This window comes from Chroicocephalus ridibundus, chromosome 6 (assembly GCF_963924245.1).
Source record: "Chroicocephalus ridibundus chromosome 6, bChrRid1.1, whole genome shotgun sequence".
Taxonomy (NCBI): Eukaryota; Metazoa; Chordata; class Aves; order Charadriiformes; family Laridae; genus Chroicocephalus; species Chroicocephalus ridibundus.
In genome coordinates this window covers 61,150,440-61,161,186 of record NC_086289.1, presented here as the reverse complement: position 1 = coordinate 61,161,186, position 10,747 = coordinate 61,150,440, and positions in this window count along the sequence as shown.

Below are 10,747 nucleotides of genomic sequence, written 5' to 3'. Positions count from 1 at the left end.
GCGCGGCCCTGGCCCGAAGCCCCGGGACGAGGCGGGGATCGGCCCCGGCCCCCCTTGGCCCGGCGGAGCGGGGCCGGCGCTCGCAGGAGGGCAGGCCGTCGGGCCGGGCCGGCGGTGCCGGTAAACGCCGTCCCCGTCCGGGCGGGAGCGCCGGGAAGGGGGAGCAGCCGGCTGGGCGCTGCCCGAAGGGCCCCGCAACGAGAGGAGGCTGCCGGGCACGCAGCCCCGGGTCTCCTCGTTAACGGCTTTTGTCTTTGCGCAGGGAAGCTCTGACAGACCGACGGGAAAGTGCATCGACTCCGGCTCCATTTCCCGTTTTGGGGAGAGACGGGTTTGTCTTCGGAAAACTTGCACAAGTGGGTACGCATCTCAAGATGAGCTGCCCGCTCTTTCCTCCCGCTGCTAGGAAGTATTTATTATGAAAACGCCGTCCCCGTGATACACAGGCGCTGATGCCCTGCCTCCTCGCATTAACAGGCGATCTGGCTCTTGTCACAGCGCATGAAGAAAATAAAGACCCCATAAAAAGGGAGTGACGGAGTGGCCTAGCTGCAGCGTATCCGCCATCTAGAGATCTGATGTCATCCCTGCCCAGTCAGTTCTCTGGCTTGCAAACGCAGCCATCTATATACCAGCAGTTTAATTGGTACCCCTGTGGCTCACCTCAGACACTGGCCTCCAAGAGACAACCTGTCAGCTGAGAAGAACTGAAGTAGTGCTGGGTGAATACTGCCTTCCGTGTCCATGCTCTAAGCACGAAGGACATGAGCATGGCCCTGTAGATAGCACAAGGGTAAGCCTGAAGAAGAATCTCCAAGAATGGAAATTCTTGGATTACATAGCATATACAAGCTGTCATATATTAATTCATTTTGGAATGGCTCTCAGGCTCCAGTCCAGCCTCCTACTCAGGACAGAGTCAACACTGAATTCATACCAGTTTGTCAGGGCTTTGTCAATTGGATCATAAAAGTCAGCAAGGACGGAGACTGGCACACCTTTCCCAGTCCCAGTGCTCATGGAGAAACCAATTCCCCTCCCACCCCTTCCATTAAGTAGCTATCTGCCCTGTTTCAGTTCAGGACATCGGTCTCTTGTCCTCTGGCTATGTACTTCAAGACAGAGAGGTTAGTGAGGAGACAGGCTCTTCAGTACCAGAAAGCAGCTATTAGGGGTGTCCCCAAGTCTTCTCCAGACTCACAACAATAAAGGCCAGTCCCTCAGCCTCTCCTCCCGGGGCAAGTGCTTCAGCCCCACTCCATCATGCTACCCCTCCTCATGATGTGCCAACCTGGATACAACTGTACAGTAAAAGATTCTGTCAAAAACCTTGCCCAAGTCAAAGTAGATGACATCCACTGCTCTTCCTTCATCCACAGAACTAGTCATCTCATCATTAGAGGGCACTGAGGTTGGTCACACATGATTTACCCTTGGTTAATCTATGCTGGCTAATCCCAATCACCTTCTCCATCACGCGCCCAAAAAAAAGGCATCCAAGAAGACTTGCTCCATGGTTTTCCTGAGAGACCAAACTGAGGCTGACTGCCTTACAGTCCCCCAGATCATCCTCCCCACTCTTCTTGTAGATGGGTGACACACCAGCCTTTCCCCAGTCATCAGGGATCTCCCCTGATCTCCATGACCTTTCAAAGATGATAGTGGCCTCGCTATGACACCTGCCAGCTCTCTCAGCCCACTTGGGTCATCCTGTCTGGTCCCCCAGGCTGTATGTGTCACGCTTTCCCAGTAACTGCCAACTCAGTTGTCTTCCACTACTGGTAGCCCCTCTCCTTGAACCCTGCCTCTAGGCACAAAGGTCTGGGGAGACCTTGGCAGGGAAGACCAAGACAAGGAAGGCATTGAGTACCTCGGCCCACACCCTACCCAGCATGAGACTTCCAGCCTGTGAAGTTTCCAGCCCCCAGCCAGAGTAACTGCAAGACATCAGCTGCACTCCTGCCTATCTGTGAGATAGCTGCTCCTCTGCAGCAGCTCAGTAGGTGCTTGGCACTCCCCAGCTGGGCTCAGTCATAAACCGGGAAGCGTAGGTTCTCCCTGATCGCAGAATACCCTACGTAGGAAATGGACAGTGGGGACTGTTTGAAGCAAAAGCTTCCACTGTCCCTCAGTAGGAATTATTTGTAAGCTGCAGGTTGGTTAAGTATCATTCAGCCTGGCTATGATAGCTTCTTCATTAAAAGTAAATGTCAAGAGCAATTCTTGCAACTTTAGAAATTATGATTACCACTATTCAGAATATTGGTCACGTGGAAAAAGGTTAGAAATCTGTATTCTGGGAACCGAGAGGTTTCAAAAAGACCCCATCCTGAAGAGAAGGTTGGCATGCCTCAACAGCACGGCAATGGGGGTTACTAGAAGCAAAAAGGCATTCTTCACATAGTTGAAGTTCTGCCCAGTAGAGGAGTATAGGGGGAAACAGAAACTGTTGCAGGTTACATGTAAAAAACAGAGTGAAGAGGCCAAAAAAACACTTTTAGGAACAACTTGCTAGAAGTATGAAAACTAGCAAATTCGTTTTCAAACGCATGAGGAAATGGAAGCATGCCAGAGAATTTGGCAATGAGACAAATCAAGATTAAAGGGATTACTCAGAGACTATACAACCATTGCAGGAAAAAAAATAATATATTTTTTGTTTTACATCTGAATTCAGTGCAAAGAAACTTGAGAAGATTTCTGTGCCAAAAACCTTGTCTGTTATTTGATGAAGGGATACATTGGAGGTTCTGTTTCACCTTGAAGAGCTGGAGATTAAGTTATCGAACAAATCATTAACACTAATACTAACAAGTCTCCAGAACCAAATTGTTTTCTCCTCAGTGTTATAAGATAATTCAGAGATGAACTAGCTTAAATATCAAGTCTCTTGCTAAAGACTCATATGGTAGGTGGCTATTGCAATGCCAATTTTTAAGGCAAGCATTAAGGGATTTAAGAAAACTATAAACCTGTAAATCCAATATGAATTGTGAAGCAAAATAGCAAAAAAAAAAAACAAACCTACACAAAAAAACCCAAACAGTATTAGTGAACGTGTAAATAAATAGGACATACGAGGGAGGAGTTGACACAGGTTTTGTGCAGAAATTCATGCCATGCAGATCTAGTGGCATTATTTAATGAAGTCAAACATACTCAAGGGGGATTCAGTTCATACCATTACTAGGATTTCCAGAGGCTTTTGAGAATGTCTCTTATTAGAAGTTCTTGAAACTAAATTGTCATTGGATGAAAAGGAAGGTCCTGTCATGAATAAACAGTTGTTTAGGAAATAAAGAGTAAAAAGTAAATTTTCGCAGTGAAACAATTTTACCAGCAAGTCTCATGGGACTCTTGAGCTGGGACATCTTCTGCTCCTTGAGTTGGGAACTCTTCTGTTCATCACAGCTGTGAAAGATCTGGAAAAGGGACTTAGTAAGGTGCAATTTCCTGCCAAGACCAAGTGTTTTGGTTAATAACAGTTATGATGCTTGACTGAAGAATCACCAGAGGACCTCACAGAGCTCAGAGAGATATGAAATTCAAGTAGATGTCAAGTGATGCCCTGGGAAAAACCAATCCCAAGAATACATACATGTCAGACCCTTGAACTGTCTGTTACCAGAAGGAATAAGTTCATACTACCTCTGCAAAAACATCAGCTCAATTTTCAATAGCAGTCAAAAAGCAAACTGAATATTAGTAATGACTGCAAAAGAGAACAAAACATAAAACACATTATGCCACAGAATACCTCTCTGGTAAATCTGCATCTCTAATACTGCGTGCAGTACTGGTCTTCCATCGCACTTTGTGCCCCACTCTTGAAAATAAGATACGCATATATGATTTTGTATGTTCTCTGGTGTATGTATATACATATATATACACCCAGAAAGAGAGTGAGAGAACAGAATTGATTGAGTGTGTGAAGTGAATTCTATAAAAGAAGTAAATGAATAGTCCTCAGCCTGGAAAAGGGACAGCTGAGGTAGAATGACAGACACCTGCAAAATCACAAGTGTCATGAAAGGGGCAGCCAGGAATTGACCATTCTCCAGCTGTCCCAACACAAGCATTACAGGCTTCAGCTGGAAGAGGCAGATTTGTTTGTCTGTTACAAACAAAGAGGTACATCTCCACACAGCTGAACTAGGAACCTACTTACCATAGGGTACCCTGTGTGCCAAAAGGGTTTGGGAAGCACCTGGACAAATCAATGGAGGAGAAATCTAAGATTATAAACTGCAAAGGTGTCACTGCTGTCTTTGGAGGTCCCCAAGACACCAGTTGCTGGGAGACTACGTTAGGAAAATAACAATATATGCTGACAATATTATTAGTGTTCCCCACATATTTGTCATTGCCTGCTTTTAGAAGTGGGTTACTGGACATAGTTCTGATGCAGTCATTCTTACAGTCCAATATTGTTAGAATTGTTAAGTTAAATATTGTCGCAGAGATGAAACAGAAAGCAAAAATTCTCCAGGCAGTTTCTCAAGAAAGCCCCTGCAATGCAATTCAGTGAAAGAGGGGAAAGGATTTTGAGGCCAAATCCAGTTACAAGAGGACTTTAAACCATGAGAAATCAGTCTCCTGCTATTCAGTTTTTCCATGTTCAGTCAAATAGTAATTTGTGTATATTTTTGGTAAACACAAGTAGTCAATCAAAACCAATTCCACCATCATTTTGTATTCCTGTAAGAAACAGTCCAAGGTCATCAATGTCAGTTGATTTGTTAAGTCAGAGGGGTGACTCAACTGTATGAGAGGTAGATTCTTGTTCTCAGAAAAGTATGTACAGCAGCATTCTCACTAAATCCAAATTAAACTGGAATACATGCAGAGCTGAACCAGTATTTCTACATTAGCAGTTTGGCTCAGAATCAGCTTGAATATTTAGCGCTAATCCCAGATCATCTCTACTTGCTTTGTGCTGTTCTAAACCGAACTGAAGTGAAAGTCCTGTTGTGACAAAACTCCTGCACTCCTGGAAGGCCAGGTGCTGAACCAGCTCCCAGCTCGCACTAGAGGGGAGCTGCGGACCCACAAAAATAAGACGACCTCAGACAAGATAAAGCCAAAACTGGATTCATAGGTACGAAAACCAGAAGGGACTGCTGTGATCATGTCAGACATGCTGTGCAACATGAGATTGTCTTGGTAAGATATTCTCTGAATTGCATATTATAATCAACTGTCAAACACTGGTAGTACACTGTTTAAAAAAAAACCCAACAATGAACTTTATATTCTTTGTCTGATATAGTGAAATAATCTGTACTGGTTTTTCAAAAAAGCCTGTCAGAAGACCTCTGAGTGAAGATAAAGTGTTTGTCCGGGGAGTAACTACAAAGTATCTATGGAAAAAGGCAGTTGTCATCTTCCAGCTTCAAAACAAGAAAAAGCAGCAAGGGGATTAACAATCTACCTGCAATCAGGCAGAAGATTTTTCATTACAGAACAGTGGAAATGCTTTGGTCAAAGAAAAGCTCCACGGAGGCCATAAGGATCTAAGAAGTCACCTTTAGGAAGTCACAGTAATACTTACTTGCCTGCATGGGGAATGAGGCAGTCAAGGAAACGAGACAGACCAGTGTTTTCCAGCAGATTTTCTATCCCACTTACAACTAAGACCCAAAGGAGAGAGGTCAGAATATCCCTGCTGAAGTAATAACAACAATACTACAAACTACCAAGCTAAAAAACAATCTATTTTTTGAAAGAGGGGCTCCCTGCATGAACTTTTGTAGTACTTCTCAGCCTCACAGCTCAGTTGGGAAGATGCCCAAAGAGGAAGGGAACAATGCTCCTGGAGGCAAAATTCAATGGCCAGCTCTTATGCAAATGCAGAATTTGCTCACATCCCCCTCTCCCAAATCATTACAATTTAATAAGATGTTCAAATTAATTTTGAGCTCTTGTGACGTGATTTGGAAAGAGTCATCATCATGAGCTGGCTAGCACATGTAAGAGCTAGAACAGGAGTAAAGTGGTACTATATCTGAATCGATAGAGGACCAGAAGTTTTCCTGGCACGCACAGAAAACAAGAAGGACCCCCAGAGTAAACAAGCAACAGTTGATTTTGGATTTATCGTTCTTTGGCAATGGGGGTTCTTTTTTTTGACAACACCAGAAAAAAAGAAACAGCTTCAGTAAGGACATGGACTGCTGTGAGCTCTATCAATACCCTTCCGCTTTTAACGTGCACGTTGGGAATCTGTTTTGTGACACTTTTGAAAGGTAAGGTAAACAAATTTTTTTACATTAGCCGCAATAGAAATTCTACTCACACAGTTCATGTAAATACAAATGTAACTGAAAAGGGTACTTTTGTAAATATAAAGTAGATCAACACAGAACACGTCTAGCATCTGGTAAAAGCTCTGAGATCTAGTTCTGGAAAAAAGGAGGAATCGATCTCATCTGACAGAACTTAGAGTTGCATAGATCAACCCCGTGACTTCTGCTTATACCTACGCAATTTAGTAACAACAGGAGGAACTTGATTACCAAAGATCTAATATGATATGCAAAATGTATGACCGTACTTGATGCCAATTCAAATAGAACAACTATTAGACCAGGCATGCTCGCACAGCTGGAGAAAAGTGATTGCAGCTACACCCACTAGCCTGTTTCAAATTGGTGAAGTGCTGGGAGAACTAAAGGAGAAGGCTCTGCTAAATAATAAATGCTGTGGAATACATCCTACAAATTCAGCCTATGAAAATTCCCTTTAAACGTATCACCCAAATGAAGTAAGTTGTGGGTGACTGGCTTGTAGAGAACAATAAGCAAAACCCCATAACAATAGTGACTTAGTGGGTGGTTTTTGCACTGAGATCCCAGGGACCTTAACATTGTTGGGGAATATTCATTCTCAAGTCCTTGCAAATCCAAATCAGAAATAGATTCTTGTTTATTTGCTGGATGTTTCTGAAAAGCAGTAGACAGTTTTTTTTTAAAAAAAAAAAAAACAAAACCAAAAAAAACCCCACAAAACCCAAAACACAACAACCAAAAAAAATACCACACAGTTGCAAAGAACTGGTGGACCTAACAAACATTATTCTAAAACTGTTTGTACAGCGTTGTATATTTCAACCTTCAACAACAGCATAGGAAACTTCTGGTTTATAACAGGGAATTACTCTGCACCAGTAATGATACAAATTGTACTGCACTACTCCAGGTCTCAACCTTGATAATGTAGATGCCTTTTTTCCCCTCCAGAAGGATACTTGCAAAATCAGACCAAAATAAAAAAGTGGGGATTGGCTTCTTCATACGTGAATGTGTGCTTGAATGAAAGGGCCATCACAGCCACTCCTAAAATCTGTAAAAATAGGATGTCCCTAGATGCGAATTATAGGCATGGACTTCTCAAATCAAACATAGTAATTCTCAGAGAGAGATCCTGGTAGGAGATTAGTAAGCAACTGGAATACCTTTTAGGAAACTTGGCCACTCTGGAATAACATACAAGAACACTTTTGAACACAGAGGGAAGAAATTATTATAATGGGAAAGTCTACAGTTCATTCATGAATATAAAATGAGGCAAAAACAATGGACTAGGGGGTGCCAGTATGTTCTGTTTTACCAGGATTCTCAAGCCATTTCACTATTGGACTTCCCCCTTGGACATTTGGGGGTTACGAAACTAAAAGGACAATCCTATGAGACAAAATGCAGGGAGAAGTAAAAATAAAAAAGGCACAGACAAGTTAATTGATGTGGCTTGTATTGCAGGAGAGGTTCCTGCAGCTGTGGCTCGTTGGGATGGTAACAAGGGTGAGCAGGTAGCCATGGATCACTTAACAGAAAGGCCCACAGGCTTTGCAGAGTAATGCTAACAACCTTCAGTTCTTTCTGATTCCTTTTTGGCAAAAATCAGTCTTTGTCATTCTTAGAAGCTGTGAGGTTTGTTGTTCCTTTCTTCTGTAGTTACTGTGATTTTAGATTTATTAGTGCTTGATTTGTTTTGTTAATTCATTAATTACAACAGCCCAGAAAACACAAGCACCCCTGACTATGCTAGAACTGTTATAACCGCTGCAGTTTTATCCTGCCTGTCTTTTCATGATATTCAAAATGTAATGACACAGAGGGAAACATATGTCAAGTCAAACAAGCAAGTAATTAAAAGCAAGTTTGCCATTTGTGTTTTTCTTCTATTTGTCTGAGGGGAAAAAAACCAAACAAACCCCATAACAAAACAACAACAAAACCCCACCAGTTTCTTCATAGCCAAGGTTTCAGAAGCAGTATATGTGGCAACCTGTATTTTTTTTTCTTCTCAGTTGATAACTTTCCCTTAAAGATGCAGCACTGCAGGAATCAGACACTTTAAGATGCACCAGTCCCACAACAGAAGGATCTCTTGACACAGGCAGCTCCTTCATCACCTCATGTTCTATGCAATACATTTACAAAGAACCATCCATTGATATCTAAATGGTTATTCAGTCCAAGTGCTGTAGTAAAGAATCAAAAACTTAAAACTACCACCCAAGGACGTAGGACGTTAGTGCAGGTATTTGTGGTTGGCAGAGTTCACAGGCCATATTCTAATCTAATCTAAACGAAATGTCTAGTGCTCCCCAAATGCAGCCATGGGCAGATTGTCGATAGAAACTGGAAAGTGAAATAACATCCCCATTCTACCCTTAGTCAGATTCATTTTCCACTGAAAAGATAAAGCGATGCAAACCAAAAGACTGTAGCTGCAGAGTTAACTTACAAGCAGCCTGTAACCTCCAGAGTGGAGAGGGCACTTGTTTGCTGTCCAACACCAAGGAATTTAGTATGTTGAAACAGCACCAGGTTTGAAATGTTTAACTGGTTTTCAGGTACGAGGAAGACACATCAAAAGCTTTTTGCTCCCCCCCCCCTTTTTTTTTTAAATGCTACTCACAGCAAGTTTTCTAAATAAATGTCCCATGTATCCTCCTTTGTACTCTCTTCTTCCCCTTCTAGATCTCTGAAAATACTAGCTTTTCTTCACCAATTTGAAGTAGAGTCTTTGCTTCCTACACAAGGCAGGCCATTTTAAGAGACCTGGGTTCAGGGAAGTGAAAAACACAGCATGGAAGTAGAAGTAAAACCACAGTACTTGGACACGTGAGAGGAATCACACATTAGCCCTTCTTTCTGCTGCTTTTCCAGCAGAGAGGGGATGGCTACTGAAAGTAACTTCCACTGGCATAGGAAATAGTTCATTGAGTGTTTCAGGGCTTGTTCAACATTAAGCACATACCACTGGCTGGAGAGGTAGACAAGCAGTGAAAACACTAGTGCCACATGGCTTTTAGTATAAGGGAGGCACAAAAGTGGCTACTGCATAGGGGAAGGTGAGCCAGGCGCAGTATTTGTCACTGACAAGAAACACGGTCCCACAGTACCTGAACAAGAAGAGCAGAGCAGGTCCAGCAGCAGTAACAAGGGCGAGCACAGTCATTGCCAGACATCCACACCAGCAAGGCAAGTCCAAGGTCAAAGCAGGAAGTCAGCAGGCCAGACACAGCATAGTTCAGGAAAGGGGAAGGTCTTATGCTCAAAGGCAGCTCCTAAGGCACAGCAGAGAGGGCCCAGATGAAAATTCTCACAGCTTGGATATTTCTCAGCAGCCTGACCCAAGGCGACACAGCTGCATCATATCAGAGCTGGCCTGATGCGCAGGCAGGCAGCCAAAGCCCTGATGGCAGGGGAAAGAGGCTGCAGAGCCTCTTGGTGCACTCCAAACCCTAATATTTAGTCTTACCACTCTATTTGAACTAGTGATCACAAACAGCTGAGGACCTAACCCAGTCTGTTTGGATAGTGAGACTCATTCTCCAGAATAGCGATGCTGATAGACTAGAAGAAACAATTAACAGAGGTAGGAAAAATTATATCCGCTTCTTGGACTGCACTACTAGCAGTCAGTTTAAGAGTCTGACTAGAAGAAAAGTCAAATTCGGCAGATCAGCTTCAGCAATAGAAGCACTATGGGCTTCCTCTGGTCAAAAGGGTATGACCTTGAGTCTTGCTAGTCTTGCAATTTCATATTCAATTATTACCATAATTTTCAAGAATAAGATTTACTTGCAGTTCTAGGGAGTTTATATTATCTGTCCTGATAGGATTGCGGTTATTCTTAGATGGAATCCAAACCTACTTATTTAGCTCTATCGGGGAACGTAAGAATAGCACAGGTTAATGTTGTGGGTGGGGATATTGAGGTTTGGAACACTACTGATGGCAACTGCTGAATCCAGCTCGTGCACAATAACCCAAAGGAGTATATCCCAGAAATTAGTCAAAGCTAGTAAAAGTCTTTGGATGGCAGGTGTCACGTTAGTTCCTTGCATAACAGCCAGAGCAGTGTGAGATATAGTTGGGAGGGGTTGAGATGAGCGTGCTCAGGATGCTGTGTTTGGAGTTTGGCAGAGGATGTGATACAGGGAGGTGTATATGAGAATGTGTACTTGGTGGGAAATTGCTTGAGTGTTACTTCAGTTTGTTGGCTTGGTTCAGCACATGAGGTGTTTGGCAGTAACTGGAAGAAGGAATTTGGCATTTTACAGGTTGGCAGTAAGTTGAAGAAGGAACTGGGCATTTTACAGGCAATATACATGTAGGCTGAGAGTGAGAATGAAGATGGTGTGCCATAAAATGAAGTCAGGTTAGGGACTGAACATCTGCAAGGAGTTATGGTCCAGAGATGGCACACTGAGTGTTTGCTGGGGGGGGTCAAA